The sequence below is a fragment of the Arachis stenosperma genome, chromosome 2 (genome assembly GCF_014773155.1).
Source record: "Arachis stenosperma cultivar V10309 chromosome 2, arast.V10309.gnm1.PFL2, whole genome shotgun sequence".
In the NCBI taxonomy this organism is placed as follows: domain Eukaryota; kingdom Viridiplantae; phylum Streptophyta; class Magnoliopsida; order Fabales; family Fabaceae; genus Arachis; species Arachis stenosperma.
Window position 1 is genome coordinate 26,467,412 of NC_080378.1, and position 17,528 is coordinate 26,484,939.

The following is a 17,528-nucleotide window of genomic DNA, read 5'->3' on the forward strand; positions in this document are numbered from 1 at the left end:
TATTTATTGAAACAAAATCAAAGAAACCCTAGAAAACACATTGATGATTATTCATCTTCATATACTACATTTCAACATTCATATTCAAAAACTCAATATGAGTATTGTATATATATCACAACAAAATAAATGAAATACATGTATAGTGCAGAGAAATCACAAAAATACTAACCTAAATGGCTTTACCTCAAAGCCCACAATTCTAGCAAATTCAGTTAGCAAATCTCTATGATACTTGACAGTCAATGCCAATACTTCTCTTCCTTACTCTGTGTATTTTTAACAAAGTAAATACAAAAAAAATTTGACTTTTGAAATAACAAATATTGTTCTACAAAACAATGAGCATACCCCACTATACTACCCTTTGAGTCCAACATGAAAATCGAGCTGATAAACAGTAAAGTCTTGATCCAGACATTTTATCGGAACCACCATCATAAACAAAAACAAATAAATAACATAGAGATGCCAAAAATGTCAACAGATGAGCGGATAATTTATACGCTTTTTGGCATTGTTTTTAGTGTGTTTTTAGTATGTTTTAGTTAGTTTTTATTATATTTTTATTAGTTTTTAGTTAAAATTTACTTTTCTGGACTTTACTATGAGTTTGTGTGTTTTTCTGTGATTTCAGGTATTTTCTGACTGAAATTGAGGGACCTGAGCAAAAATCTGATTCAGAGACTGAAATGGACTGCAGATGCTGTTGGATTCTGACCTCCCTGCGCTCGAAATGGATTTTCTAGAGCTACAGAAGCCCAATTGGCGCGCTCTCAATGGCGTTGGAAAGTAGACATCCTGGGCTTTCCAGCAATATATAATAGTCCATACTTTACCCGAGATTTGATGGCCCAAACCGGCGTTCCAAATCAGCTCAAGAATGCCCGGCGTTAAACGCCGGAACTGGCACAAGAATGGGAGTTAAACGCCCAAACTGGCACAAAAGCTGGCGTTTAACTCCAAGAAGCACGAAAATGCTTCAATGCTCAGCCCAAGCATACACCAAGTGGGCCCGGAAGTGGATTTTTATGTCTTTTACTCATTTCTGTAAACCTTAGGCTACTAGTTCTTTATAAATAGGACCTTTTACTATTGTATTTTCATCTTTTGATCACTTCAGATCTTTAGATCTTTGAATCTTTGGATCCTTGATCATTTTGAATCTTTTGATCATTTTCGATCTTAGGATCATCTTTGGACGTCTAGTTCTTAGATCATTGGGAGGCTGACCATTCGGCCATGCCTAGACCTTGTTTTTATGTATTTTCAACGGTGGAGTTTCTACACACCATAGATTAAGGTGTGGAGCTCTGCTGTACCTCGAGTATTAATGCAATTACTATTGTTCTTCTATTCAATTCAGCTTGTTCTTATTTCAAGATATTCATTCGCACTCAAGAACTTGATGAATGTGATGATTATATGACGCTCATCATCATTCTCACTTATGAACGCGTGCCTGACAACCACCTCCGTTCTACAAGCAAACAAGGCTTGAATGTTTATCTCTTGGATTCTTTAATCGGAATCTTCATGGTATAAGCTAGAATTGATGGCGGCATTCAAGAGAATCCGGAAGGTCTAAACCTTGTCTGTGGTATTCTGAGTAGGATTCAATGATTGAATGACTGTGACGAGCTTCAAACTCGTGATTGTGGGGCGTTAGTGACAGACGCAAAAGAATCACTGGATTCTATTCCGACATGATCGAGAACCGACAGCTGGATAGCCGTGCCGTGACAGGGTGCGTTGAACATTTCCACTGAGAGGACGGGACTGTAGCCATTGACAACAGTGATGCCCAACATACAGCTTGCCATGGAAAGGAGTAAGAATGATTGGATGAAGACAGTAGGAAAGTAGAGAGACGGAAGGGACAAAGCATCTCCATTCGCTTATCTGAAGTTCTCACTAATGAATTACATAAGTATCTCTATCTTTATCTTTATGTTTTATTCATATATCATCCATGACCATTTGAGTCTGCCTGACTAAGATTTACAAGGTGACCATAGCTTGCTTCATACCAACAATCTCCGTGGGATCGACCCTTAATCGCGTAAGGTTTATTACTTGGACGACCCAGTGCACTTGCTGGTTAGTTGTGCGAAGTTGTGTTTATGCCATGGTATTGAACACCAAGTTTTTGGATTCATTACCGGGGATTATTTGAGTTGTGAAAAGTATTGATCACAATTTCGTGCACCAAGTTTTTGGCGCCGTTGCCGGGGAATTAAATGTCCTAACTACGGTTTCGCATTTGTTCCTTGCAATAACAGTGCCAAGTTTTGATCCGGCAACAACACCATGTTTTTGGCGCCGTTGCCGGGGATTGTTTCGAGTATGGACAACTGACGGTTCATCTTGTTGCTTAGATTAGGTATTTTTCAGAGTTCTTAAGAATGAATTCTAGTGTCTCAAGGTGATGATCTTATCATCACCAAAGCTGATTGATTCTCATCAATTTAGCTCTTGAATGCAATGTCCTGCTGAAGCTTGGCTATCCATGTCTAATTCCTTTAGACTGAAGCTTTAGACTAACATTGCATGATTCCTGGAATTCTCATTAAGAATTTTAATACCTTTATTTTCTTTTCCACTTAATTTTCGAAAAATCCAAAAAATTACAAAATCATAAAAACCAAAAATATTTTATGTTTCTTGTTGAGTCTAGTGTCTCATTTTAAGTTTGGTGTCTTGCATGCATTGTTTATTTGATCTTGGTTCTGTTTTCAAGTCAATAATACAGGGAACTGAAGATTCAGTACATGCAGCAGAGGAATTATACAGAAAAAGCCGGGCGTTCAAAACGCCCAATGAAGAAGGAAAAAACTGGCGTTTAAACGCCAGCCAGGATACCTGGCTGGGCGTTTAACGCCCAAAAAGGTAGCATTTTGGGCGTTAAACGCCAGAATGGATACCATTCTGGGCGTTTAACGCCAGGATGGCACAAGAGGGAAGATTCTGTTTTCAATTCAGATTTCTTTCATGTTTTCAAAATTTTTCAAAATCAAATCTTTTTCAAATCATATCTTTTTCAAAATCAATTTCTTTCCATTTTCAAAAATACTTGCTATCAATTAATGATTTGATTCAACATTTCAAGTATGTTGCCTTTTCTGTTGAGAAAGGTTTAATGTTTGAATCATATCTTTTCTTGTTAGCCAAGTCATTAATTTTTAAAATCAAATCTTTTTAAATTATTTTTCAAATCATATCTTTTCAATCATATCTTTTTAAAACCATAACTTTTCAATCATATCTTTTTAATCACATCTTTTTCAAAATAGTTTTCAATCATATTTTTTTAATTTCTAATTTCAAAATCTTTTTTAAAAAATCACTTGATTTCTTTTCCAATCTTAGTTTTCGAAAATCAATTAGTATTTTTCAAAATGTTTTAAAAATCTTTTACTTAATTTTCGAAAATTTCTTCCCTTCTTCTCACATCTTTCTATTTATGGACTAACACTATTCCTCAATGCACAATTCGAACTCCATCATACTTGATAAGTTTGAATTCTTCTACCTCTTCCTTCTAATTTTCTTTTCCTCTGACACCTCAAGGAATCTCTATACTGTGACATAGAGGATTCCATATTTTCTTGTTCTTTTCTCTTTCATATGAGCAGGAGCAAAGACAAAAGCATTCTTGTTGAGGCTGACCCGGAACCTGAAAGGACCTTGAAGTGAAAGCTAAGAGAAGCTAAGGCACAATTCTCTGTAGAGGACCTAACAGAAATTTTCAAAGAAGAAGAACCCATGGCAGCCGAAAACAACAACAATGCCAACAATGCAAGGAAGGTGCTGGGTGACTTTACTGCACCTACTCCCGACTTCTATGGGAGAAGCATCTCTATCCCTGCCATTGGAGCAAACAACTTTGAGCTTAAGCCTCAATTAGTTTCTCTAATGCAACAGAATTGCAAGTTTCATGGACTTCCATTGGAAGATCCTCATCAGTTCTTAGCTGAATTCTTACAAATCTGTGACACTGTCAAGACTAATGGGGTTGACCCTGAGGTCTACAGACTTATGCTATTCCCTTTTGCTGTAAGAGACAGAGTTAGGATATGGTTGGACTCACAACCTAAAGAAAGCCTGAACTCTTGGGAAAAGCTAGTCAATGCCTTCTTGGCAAAGTTCTTTCCACCTCAAAAATTGAGTAAGCTTAGAGTGGAAGTCCAAACCTTCAGACAGAAGGAAGGTGAATCCCTCTATGAAGCTTGGGAAAGATACAAACAATTGATCAGAAAGTGTCCCTCTGATATGCTTTCTGAATGGAGCATCATAGGTATTTTCTATGATGGTCTGTCTGAACTGTCCAAGATGTCCTTGGATAGCTCTGCTGGAGGATCTCTTCATCTGAAGAAGATGCCTACAGAAGCTCAGGAACTAATTGAAATGGTTGCAAATAACCAATTCATGTACACTTCTGAAAGGAATCCTGTGAACAATGGGACAAATCAGAAGAAAGAAGTTCTTGAGATTGATACTCTTAATGCCATATTGGCTCAGAACAAAATATTGACTCAACAAATCAATTTGATTTCTTAAAGTCTGTCCGGAATGCAAAATGCACCAGGCAGTACTAAGGATGCTTCATCTGAAGAAGAAGCTTATGATCCTGAGAACCCTTCAATGGAAGAGGTGAATTACATGGGAGAACCCTATGGAAACACCTATAATTCTTCATGGAGAAATCATCAAAATTTCTCATGGAAGGATCAACAGAGACCTCAACAAGGTTTCAACAACAATAATGGCGGAAGAAACAGGTTTAGCAATAGCAAGCCTTTTCCATCATCTTCTCAGCAACAGACAGAGAATTCTAAGCAGAACCACTCTGACTTAGCAACCATGGTCTCTGATCTAATCAAAACCACTCAAAGTTTCATGACTGAAACAAGATCCTCCATTAGAAACTTGGAGGCACAAGTGGGACAGCTGAGCAAGAAAATTACTGAACTCCCTCCTAGTACTCTTCCAAGCAATACAGAAGAAAATCCAAAAGGAGAGTGCAAGGCCATCAACATGGCCGAACTTGGAGAGGATGAAGAGGCCGTGAACACCACTGAGGAAGACCTCAATGGACGTCCACTGGCCTCCACTGAGTTCCCTAATGAGGAACCATGGGAATCTGAGGGTCACACTGAGACCATAGAGATTCCATTTGATTTACTTCTGCCATTCATGAGCTCTGATGAGTATTCTTCCTCTGAAGAGGATGAATATGTCACTAAAGAGCAAGTTGCTAAATACCTTGGAGCAATCATGAAGCTAAATGACAAGTTATTTGGTAATGAGACTTGGGAGAACGAACCTCCTTTGCTCACCAAAGAACTGGATGACTTGTCTAGGCAGAGATTACCTCAAAAGAGACAAGATCCTGGGAAGTTTTCAATACCTTACACCATAGGCACCATGACCTTTAAGAAGGTTCTGTGTGACTTAGGGTCAAGTGTAAACCTCATGCCTCTCTCTGTAATGGAGAAGCTAGGGATCTTTGAGGTACAAGCTGCACGAATCTCACTAGAGATGGCAGACAATTCAAAGAAACAAGCTTATGGACTTGTAGAGGATGTTTTGGTAAAGGTTGAAGACCATTACATCCCTGCTGATTTCATAGTCCTAGAGACTGGGAAGTGCATGGATGAATCCATCATCCTTGGCAAATCCTTCCTAGCCACAGCAAAGGCTGTGATTGATGTGGACAGAGGAGAATTGATCATTCAAGTGAATGAAGAATCCTTAGTGTTTAAGGCTCAAGGATATCCCTCTGTCACCATGGAGAGGAAGCATGAAGAGCTTCTCTCAAAACAGAGTCAAACAGAGCCCCCACAGTCAAACTCTAAGTTTGGTGTTGGGAGGCCACAACCAAACTCTAAGTTTGGTGTTGAACCCCCACATTCAAACTCTAAGTTTGGTGTTGGGAGGTTCCAACATTGCTCTGAGTATCTGTGAGGCTCCATGAGAGCCCTCTGTCAAGCTACTGACATTAAGGAAGCGCTTGTTGGGAGGCAACCCAATGTTATATTTAATCTATTTTCCTTTGTTATATGTTTTCTGTAGGTTGATGATCATGAGAAGCTACAAAATAAATTGAAAAAGCAGAAACAGAATGAAAAACAGAAAGAAAAATAGCACACCCTGGAGGAGAACTTGCTGGCATTTAAACGCCAGTGAAGTTAGCAAATGGGCGTTTAACGCCCAGTCTGGCACCATTCTGGGCGTTTAACGCCAGAAAGGGGCACCAGACTGGCGTTAAACGCCAGAAAAGGGCAAGCACCTGGCGTTAAACGCCAGAAATGGGCACCAGCCCGGCGTTTAACGCCAGAATTGGCAAAGGGTGCATTTTTGCATGCCACTTGGTGCAGGGATGATTTTTTCTTGACACCTCAGGATCTGTGGACCCCACAGGATCCCCACCTACCCCACCACCCTCTCTCTTCTTCACCCATTCACCAATCACCTCAACCACTCTTCTCCAAAAAAATCCCTCACCTATCAAATCCCATCTTTCTCTTCACCACTCACATCCATCCTTCATAAAACCCCACCTACCTCACCATTCAAAATTCAAACCACTTTCCCACCCAAACCCACCCATAATGGCCGAACCCTACCCCTCTCTTCACCACTATATAAACCCATCTTCACTCCTTCATTTTCACACACCCTACACACTACTTCTTCCCATTTGGCCGAACCACAAAGCCATCTCCATCTCCTCTATTTCTTCTTCTTCTACTCTCTTATTTCTTTTTTTGCTCGAGGACGAGCAAACCTTTTAAGTTTGGTGTGGTAAAAGCATTGCTTTTTGTTTTTCCATAACCATTTATGGCATCCAAGGCCGGAGAAACCTCTAGAAAGAGGAAAGGGAAGGCAAAAGCTTCTACCTCCGAGTCATGGGAGATGGAGAGATTCATCTCAAGGGTGCATCAAGACCACTTCTATGAAGTTGTGGCCTTGAAAAAGGTGATTCCTGAGGTCCCTTTCAAACTCAAAAAGGGTTAACTTTGATCAAAGGTTGGACCAAGTCCTCATAGACATTTGTGAAGAGGGCGCTCAATGGAAGAGAGATTCAAGAGGGAAGCCAGTTCAACTGAGAAGGCATGACCTCAAGCCCATCACTAAGTAAAGGATGGAGCAAACAAGAGATTCCACTCATGAACATGAGAAAATTCCTCATCATGAAATCCCTGAGATACCTCAAGGGATGCACTTTTCTCCACAAAACTATTGGGAGCAAATCAACACCTCCCTAGGTGAATTGAGTTCCAACATGGGACAACTAAGGGTGGAGCACCAAGAACATTCCATCCTCCTCCATGAAATTAGAGAAGATCAAAGAATCATGAGGGAGGAGCAACAAAGGCAAGGAAGAGACATTGAGGAGCTCAAGCACTCCATAAGACCTTCAAGAGGAAGAACAAGCCGCCATCACTAAGGTGGACCCGTTCTTTAATCTCCTTGTTCTTTATTTTCCTATTTTTCGAATTTTAATGCTTATGTTATCCATGTTTGTGTCTTGTGATCATTAGTGTCTTAGTGTATATGCCTTAAAGTTATGAATGTCCTATGAATCCATCACCTTTCTTAAATAAAAAAATGTTCTTAATTGAAAAAGAGAAGAATTGCATGAATTTTGAATTTTATAACAGATTAATTATTTTGATGTGGTGGCAACACTTTTGTTTTCTGAATGTATGCTTAAACAGTGCATATGTCTTTTGAATTTGTGGTTCATGAATGGTTGGCTCTTGAAAGAATGATGAAAAAGGAGACATGTTACTGAGGATCTGAAAAATCATAAAAATGATTCTTGAAGCAAGAAAAAGCAGTGAATACAAAAAAAAGAAGCGAAAAAAAAAGAGGAAAAAAACGAAAAAAAAGGAGAAAGAGAAAAAGAAAGAAAAAGAAAGAAATAAAGTTGTGATCCAAGGCAAAAAGAGTGTGCTTAAGAACCCTGGACACCTCTAATTGGGGACTCTAGCAAAGCTGAGTCACAATCTAAAAAGGTTCACCCAATTATGTGTCTGTGGCATGTATGTATCCGGTGGTAATACTGGAAGACAGAGTGCTTTGGGCCACGACCAAGACTCATAAAGTAGTTGTGTTCAAGAATCATCATACTTAACTAGGTGAATCAATAACACTATCTGGATTCTGAGTTCCTATAGAAGCCAATCATTCTGAATTTCAAAGGATAGAGTGAGATGCCAAAACTATTCAGAGGCAAAAAGCTAAAAGCCCCGCTCATCTAATTAATACTGATCTTCATAGATGTTTTTGGAATTCATTGCATATTCTCTTCTCTTTATCTTATTTGATTTTCAGTTGCTTGGGGACAAGCAACAATTTAAGTTTGGTGTTGTGATGAGCGGATAATTTATACGCTTTTTGGCATTGTTTTTAGTGTGTTTTTAGTATGTTTTAGTTAGTTTTTATTATATTTTTATTAGTTTTTAGTTAAAATTCACTTTTCTGGACTTTACTATGAGTTTGTGTATTTTTCTGTGATTTCAGGTATTTTCTGGCTGAAATTGAGGGACCTGAGCAAAAATCTGATTCAGAGACTGAAATGGACTGCAGATGCTGTTGGATTCTGACCTCCATGCACTCGAAATGGATTTTCTAGAGCTACAGAATCCCAATTGGCGCGCTCTCAACGGAGTTGGAAAGTAGACATCCTGGGCTTTCCAGCAATATATAATAGTCCATACTTTACCCGAGATTTGATGGCCCAAACCGGCATTCCAAATCAGCTCAAGAATGCCCGGCGTTAAACGCCGGAACTGGCACAAGAATGGGAGTTAAACGCCCAAACTGGCACAAAAGCTGGCGTTTAACTCCAAGAAGCACGAAAATGCTTCAATGCTCAGCCCAAGCATACACCAAGTGGGCCCGGAAGTGGATTTTTATGTCTTTTACTCATTTCTGTAAACCTTAGGCTACTAGTTCTTTATAAATAGGACCTTTTACTATTGTATTTTCATCTTTTGATCACTTCAGATCTTTAGATCTTTGAATCTTTGGATCCTTGATCATTTTGAATCTTTTGATCATTTTCGATCTTAGGATCATCTTTGGACGTCTAGTTCTTAGATCATTGGGAGGCTGGCCATTCGGCCATGCCTAGACCTTGTTCTTATGTATTTTCAACGGTGGAGTTTCTACAGACCATAGATTAAGGTGTGGAGCTCTGCTGTACCTCAAGTATTAATGCAATTACTATTGTTCTTCTATTCAATTCAGCTTGTTCTTATTCCAAGATATTCATTCGCACTCAAGAACTTGATGAATGTGATGATTATGTGACGCTCATCATCATTCTCACTTATGAACGCGTGCCTGACAACCACCTCCGTTCTACAAGCAACCAAGGCTTGAATGTTTATCTCTTGGATTCTTTAATCAGAATCTTCGTGGTATAAGCTAGAATTGATGGCGGCATTCAAGAGAATCCGGAAGGTCTAAACCTTGTCTGTGGTATTCTGAGTAGGATTCAATGATTGAATGACTGTGACGAGCTTCAAACTCGCGATTGTGGGGCGTTAGTGACAGACGCAAAAGAATCACTGGATTCTATTCCGACATGATCGAAAACCGACAGCTGGATAGCCGTGCCATGACAGGGTGCGTTGAACATTTCCACTGAGAGGACGGGACTGTAGCCATTGACAACGGTGATGCCCAACATACAGCTTGCCATGGAAAGGAGTAAGAAGGATTGGATGAAGACAGTAGGAAAGCAGAGAGACGGAAGGGACAAAGCATCTCCATTCTCTTATCTGAAGTTCTCACCAATGAATTACATAAGTATTTCTATCTTTATCTTTATGTTTTATTCATATATCATCCATGACCATTTGAGTCTGCCTGACTAAGATTTACAAGGTGACCATAGCTTGCTTCATACCAACAATCTCCGTGGGATCGACCCTTACTCGCGTAAGGTTTATTACTTGGACGACCCAGTGCACTTGCTGGTTAGTTGTGCGAAGTTGTGTTTATGCCATGGTATTGAACACCAAGTTTTTGGATTCATTACCGGGGATTATTTGAGTTGTGAAAAGTATTGATCACAATTTCGTGCACCATCAACCACTAACACAAAATTATTATAAAAAAAAAGCCAATTTACTTTTTATTTCCGTTAGCATAATATGTTAAAGAGTTTTCATATAACAAAATGAGTCTCACTTTATCATTAAAGGCTTAATTTTATTCTGTAATACTTAAGACACAATTTTGTAATAATTTAGTAAATTATCTTAAAAATGTTCCTTTTTCACCCTCTTATTAACAACAATAACATAGAAACAAAAATATATTTAGAGAAATAAAAAAATAGTAATTAAACTTTATAATTACAAGGAGTGGCTAAAAGTAGCCATATCTTAAAAAATAAATGCAAAGGATCAATTTTAAACCTGAACTAAAGCTGCCTCTAATCACATGCACGCCAAACACAGAGTGAACAGCCACCAAGGTCTAAAAAGAGTGCTAACAATTTGAATAAACAATAAATTAATCAAACAAATTTGGTTTCCAACAAAAAATTAGCACCAAATGAATTCTTAATGAATTTCAACGACGGCAACTAATTTTAATTTCAATATGACACAAAGGAGCACAATTGAAACCCCAACAAAACCCACAGAACCCATAAAAGAAAACTTGACCTGATAACATTGACTTCTTCCATACAATTTAAAGATTCACATATGGAAAAGATTTACAATAAATGAATACTCAATGAAAAATTGAATCTACTGACAAAAGACATAAGGATAATAATATTTCCAAAGTAATTTTAGAATATACTAATATAGTACTAAAATAGTTCATGTCATAAATTTAGTTTCTATCAGAAAACATACTTCTAACCTGACGTATTAAAAGCTAACCTATTTTGGTTGGAAAAAATAAGAATTGAAGCATAATCCAAAGGCACATCAGCATATAGCGCATCCTCCATTTTCGATTTTGGATGAAAAGGTGAAACTTGAACCTGAAAGGAAAAAGAGCAATTAGTTTTGCAATGCCAAATGCTCTCTTAACCAAATCCAAACCAATCATGCAATATGCATAATGATTTAATAAAAAAATTCCTGTTGATACTAATTCATTTTTAATCAAGAGCAATGTTGTACATGCAAAATCGCTAAAGAAAAATATTACATACTAAAATGGATGAAAACAACAAAAAGGACCAACAATCCATGAATGATATACTCCTAAATCTTAACTCAGCCAAACTAATTGCATAATCATTCATAGATTTCCTTAAGAAAAAACCTCTTGACTGGAATCATAATCGTCTATTAAATTAAAAAATTTCTATTTAAGCGACATAAGGTAATCTAAAACTTGGATTATACGTAAAAGCCTTCAAATATTGGCTAGTTGCCCATTGTCACTTGCATTTGACCACTTTCACATAAATCATTCATCTAAATATAACAAATTAGGCAAAATAATCGCTACCAACATCACTCAACACACTCCATCATTGTTAGATTTTAAAATTGATATTGTTCATGCCCTGGGTCGAGCTATACGACTCGGGCTGATCAACGACAAATTGATCGACCTGTTCAGACCTGGACTACCTGACCTCTTGATGAAAGAGGTCGGCCAAATCGCTACAGAGGCCCAAGAATGCCCAAAAAAGAGGAACACGACCCAAATCTAAAGGCAGCCCGAAGCCTAGAAAGATAAAGGCGGTTCCCTTAAAGATATGATAACTTCACTCAAAGATAAGATAAGATAACAATCTTATCCCAAAGAAAGATCATTCTACGCCATTATAAATACACTGGAGCACCCAGGTATAACTCATACTCTGATTCTACTAAAAAACCTGCTTAATACCATTCCTAACTTAAGCATCGGAGTCCCTTGCAGGTACCACCACCCTCCGGTGACGAAGGATCAGCACCATCACCAAGTCCAACAAGTCGAACACGGCGGCTCCGGCCACCATCATCAAGTCGGACGCAACAGTGCCGACCAGCACAGAAGATCTTGTCCGAGATCGACTTACAGTTTCAGGTAACCCTCGGAATATTGGCACCGTTGCCGGGGACCTGGAAGTTTGAAGAACTGAAGATTGATGGTTTAGAGGTTATAGTAAACTCTCTTGTAAGTATAGTTACTAAACCAAGCAATCAACCTTTCTTACAAACGTTTTGGTTGTCACAAGTAACAAACCCCTAAATAAATTGATAACCGAAGTATTTAAACCTCGGGTCGTCTTCTCAAGGAATTGCAGGGAGGTGTTCTTATTATTGGTTATGAGCTTTGTAAATTGGGAGTTTTGGAATTTGGGCAATGGGCACAGACATAAAGGAAAATAAATTAATAATTATAAAACCTCTTGGCAAGGTATGAGAAATTGGAAGTCCTATCCCAGTTATCCTTATCAATTGTGACTAGAATTGGATTTTTCTCCTACTATGTTAACCTCTAACTATGAAGGTAAGTTAAGTGGATGAACTAATTCGAATCCTCAAATTCCAGTCTTTCCTTGGGAAAAGTTAGAATTATTGGATCTCGAATTAATCCTTGAAAAATTCCAATTTTCAGTCAACACCTCGAGTTTGATAACTCAAGCGTCACCAATTATTTAACCCAAGCCAAAAGGGAAAATTCTAAATTAAATTTAAAGCATTCATGTAACTAAAGCAATCATAAATCTGACACATATCAAATTACGTCTAAACATAAATTCAAGTCATAACATGGAAAGGTTTATAAGCCAATTGGGCAACATAATTCAAATACAAATAAAAGTATTAGAGTAAATAAAAGTAGAAAATAAATATTGAAGGAACATTGAACCTGTGATGAAGAAGTTGAAATCCTAATCCTAATCCTAATCCTAAATCCTAAGAGAGAGGAGAGAAACTCTCTCTAAAAACTACATCTAAAATCTAAAATTGTGAGTTATGAAAGCATGTCGAGTCTCTGCAAGTTCCCTGACTTTAATCTGTGTTTCTGAGCCAAAAACTGGGTTGAAATGCGGCCCAGAATCTCTGCCAGTGACTTTTGTAATTCTGCAGATCGCGCACGTCACGCGTCCGTGTCGTTCACATGTTCGCGTCACTTAGCATTTCTCGTACCACGCGTGCGCGTCATCCATGCTTTCGCGTCGTTCGTGCAGCTTCCAATTCGCGCGGTCGCATCAGGCACGCGAACGCGTCACTCTGATTTCTTCCATTTCGCGCGGTCGCGTGAGCCATGCGACCGCGTGACTTCTCGCTGGTCATCTCCTCAATTCCTTGTGTTCCTTCCATTTTTGCACGCTTGCTCTTTATTTTTCTAAGCCATTCCTGCCCTATGAAGCCTGAAACACTTAACACACAGATCAAGGCATCAAATGGTAATAAGAGAGGATTAAGATTAGCTAAATTAAGACCAAAGAAGCATGTTTTCAATCATAGAACTAAACTAGGAAGGAATTGTAAAATCATGCAAATCTTATGAATAAGTGGGTGAAAAGCTTGATAAAACCACTCAATTAAATATAATATAAACCATGAAATAGTAGTTTATCAACCTCCCCATACTTAATCATTAGCATGTCCTCATGCTAAACTCAAGGAGACCAAATAAATGAATAGGGAAAGGCAAGACTCATGCAATGCAGCCTATGAATGTGAATGCAACTACATGCAGAATGTTTCTACCTACTTGGTAAAAAAGTAAATAAATCCTTCAAGAATAAATATGAACTGGATTTCACTAATTCAAATCATACAGTGAAAATAAGTAAACTTGTAAGAAGATAGCTCATAAAAGTAGAGAACATAGAATCAAGCATTGAACCCTCACTGGTAGTGTATATCACTCTAATATCTCAAGTGTATAGGGTACTTCACTCTAATCTTCTCTAATCATACTTTCTAAACTTTGTTCTTCAGCTAACCAATCAACAAATATTTAGTATACTAATGCAAACATTATGAGGTCTTTTCAAGGTTGTAATGGGGCTGAGGTAAGGGTGGGGATGTATATATAAGGCTAAGTGAGCTAACAGAGTAAATCCTTGATTAGTCTAAGATCTCACCTAACATATACATACTTTATAAAATTTAAAATTCTTTACCTAGCTACCCAAATTTTTTCCACTTTTGTATTACATGCTCATTTATCAAACTTATTTTTGAATTTTGTCCCATGTGCATTGCTTTATTTTGCATTTGGAGAATTCTTTTGTATCCCCTTTATTTAAATACTAAAATTTTTTTTATATGCACATGGTAATTTAATTACTTTGATTTCACATGAGCATGCTTCCCTAATTTAATTACTTTGATTTCACATGAGCATGCTTCCCAAAAAATTTTTATTTTGAAATATCTTTATTCTTTTCAACTTTCTACCTTGTTTCTATCATCCATGTTCCCATAAAGTTTCCCCACACTTAAACAATTACACAATTTCTATCTTAAGCTAACCAAGAATTCAACTTGGGATTTTTATTTTGTTTTTCTGCTTAAGGCTAGTAATGTGGTTATAAAACAAGAGGGGATTTAAAGACTCAAGGGGGCTAACAAGGATGATGTAAAGGTAGTCTAATTTGGGAATGGTGAGCTAGAATCAAACAATGGCCTCAATCATATGCAAGCATGTAAATATACTAAATAATGGACATATAGAATGGAACAAAGTAAAGATTGCAATTATAGAGAAGAAAACACACAAGAATAAAATATTATGGTTAAATAATGTAACCATGCAATTAAGCTCAAAATCTCACAAGTTGTGTGTTCTTTGGCTCAAAAACCATGTTCCAAATACAACTTCAAACAAATTTAGCACAAATTTTTTTTCAATTTAAATTAGTGAAATACTATAAAATTTCTTGAAAAAGAAAATATTACTTCAACCAAGTGGTAAAATATGCAAAAAATCAAATAAACATGCAAATGCAACAACTAACAAGGAAAATAAACCATTGGTGTTGAGACAGAAGAGTAACTAACCCATGGAGATCGGTATCGACCTCCCCACACTTAAAGATTGCACCGTCCTCGGTGCATGCTGAGATGTGCAGGTGGATGGGGGTTGTGGTTCCTCAGCTGAGGCTCTTTTGGTTCCTTTCCTTGCCAGTGGTTTGGAAGTAGCTTTCCCGTTACCCTTCTTGGTGGCCATCCTGAAAAGAGAAAAAGAAAGTAACTTTGAAAGCTAAGGGTTAGAGCAAGGAAGAGGATAGTATAAGTGATAATCAATACACGGTAAAGAAGGTTTAACACATGGTCATGACTACATGTGAAAAGGTCATCAATGAAAATATAGCAAGTGCATGTAATGGCAATTAGATGCAAGATGTTTATTGGCATGCTGGCAAAGGCATGAGTAGCATAGATCAAGCACTAAATGTCCAAGTTAGATTATCATCTCCTTCAAACTAATAAGCTGTTTGTATTGACAATTATATTTAATTAATAAAACATAAAAAGGGTTTTGTGAAAAGCAGGCATGAGAGTAGTAGAATAGAATAATTTAAAATAATGCACAATGCCATACGAACTTTTTCACAAACACTTAGCATGCATGGTAAATAAGTTATTGAATGTATTAAATTGAACATGCAAATAACCCTTTAAAAAGTAATATATAATTGTCAAACAATTCCTTTAATAATCCACAAGCAAAATATGGTAAATAATTACCCAAATAAATTTCTAACACCAATGAAAATAATGCAATGAATGAAAGTATGCAAATAAATTAAATGAATGATAAGAAGAATGAGAAGGGAAAGAAGGGAAGAAAGAAGTAAGGAAGAAAGGATGGAGGAAAAATTAGGATTGGGGAAGAAAAGATAAGATATTTGGCAAATTAGGATAAGCTGTACAGCGCAAGCGACGCGGACGCGTGGGGCACGCGGTCGCGTGACTTGCGTTTGAAGTTAATCGACGCGGTCGCGTCAGTCGTGCGGTCGCGTCGGTCACGCGGTCGCATAACACATTTTATGCTACTGGCGCGAGGGCAGCCTCGCGCTCGCACATCTCTTTGTTCAAAATCTTATTTTGCCAAAGTTTGGGTGACGCGATCGCGTGGTCGACCCGATCGCGTTAGTGGCCAATACGGGGATATGACGCGGACGCGTGAGCCATGCGTCCGCGTGGTAAAGTTGTGCTTTCAGCACCAATTTAGCACCACTCCAGCATAACTTTCGGCTATGCATCCTTTTCACTTCAATTTTCATGGCACACGGCCGCGTGGGTGACGTGGTCGCGTGGGAGGCCAAAGTTCCCACATGACGTAGTCGCGTGAGCAACGCGGTCGCGTGGGGTCAAATTATGCTAAAGGCGCGTCTCCAGCCACGCTCTCGCGTGACTCTCTGTTCAATTCTTTTCTACCCAACGCACTAGTGACGCGGACGCGTCAGTGACGCTGCCGCGTCGCGTGCGTGTTTTCCCTTTTTTTTTCATGCAGGTATGCAATTATGCAGTATGCAATGCGAATGAATAATATTCAGGTTCAATTAAAAAGGAAATAAAAATAAATAACACGAAATAAAACTGAAAAAGAAACGACCATACCATGGCGGGTTGTCTCCCACCTAGCACTTTTGGTTAAAGTCCTTAAGTTGGACATTGGATGAGCTTCCTGTTATGGCGGCTTATGTTTAAATTCATCCAAAAATCTCCACCAATGCTTGGAATGCCAATAGCCTCTGGGGTCCCAAAAACTAGGCGCAGAGAGCCTTCAAGCAAGCTAAAGCAAGTAACAAGGCCCCAAGAGTATTGATTTCTAGATTGAATTCCAGGGTCCCAAACCTTGCTTTTGCATCCATCTTCTTGTTGAGCAATATTGTTCCATCCGGGTGGTAAGCAGTCTGAATTCTCACTGAAGCAGCCAAACAACTTCCTAGACCCATTCAGCTGAGCTCTATACCAACCTTTGCGTTTAAACTTTGAGCTTCCAACCATAATGAACCTTGCAGGACAATTCTTACCACTAACCATCTTCCTCTTACTCTTAATGCCACAAAGAGCTTTAAGTTGACCATCCGTCTCCAGTAGCCCATATTCAAGTGGGATTAGAAAGCTAAGGGATATGAATTTTACCCACTTGAATATTGTGAAGGATGATGGCAACTTAGGGGGAGGGGTCTCCAATAACCTTGGCAAGGTGATTTCAAGCTCCACTCCCTTGTGCTCTTTGACAACTTCCACCTCTTTGCAAACTTCTTTGATTTCAACCTCTTCCTCTTGGTAGCTTTCTTCTAATTCAAACTCTTCTTCATTAATTACCAAGGGCATAGGAGGTTGTGCTTCTTCTTCTTTAATTTCCATATCTTGGTCAACCTCTTCCAAGTCTTCAACTATGATATGCCTTGGAGGTTGTACACCCTCATCAGCATCAATTTCAATCGCCTTGGAAGGAGGCTCTATGTCTTGACATTCCCATGGAGGTTCAGCATCTCCTAAGTCTTCAACCATTTCTTCTTCTTCAATAATTCCGGCTTCCTCTACTTGTTCCAGTACAAATTCATGCTCTTT

General features: G+C 38.3%; 1 non-coding gene across 1 annotated transcript; it reads right to left on the reverse strand.

Moving 5' to 3' along the window:
- Positions 1 to 4,170: 4,170 nt before the first annotated feature.
- Positions 4,171 to 4,278, reverse strand: LOC130963759 (small nucleolar RNA R71). The gene has a single exon (XR_009079877.1). It is a non-coding gene; the product is annotated as a small nucleolar RNA R71 (small nucleolar RNA).
- Between the last annotated feature and the right edge of the window lie 13,250 nt (positions 4,279 to 17,528).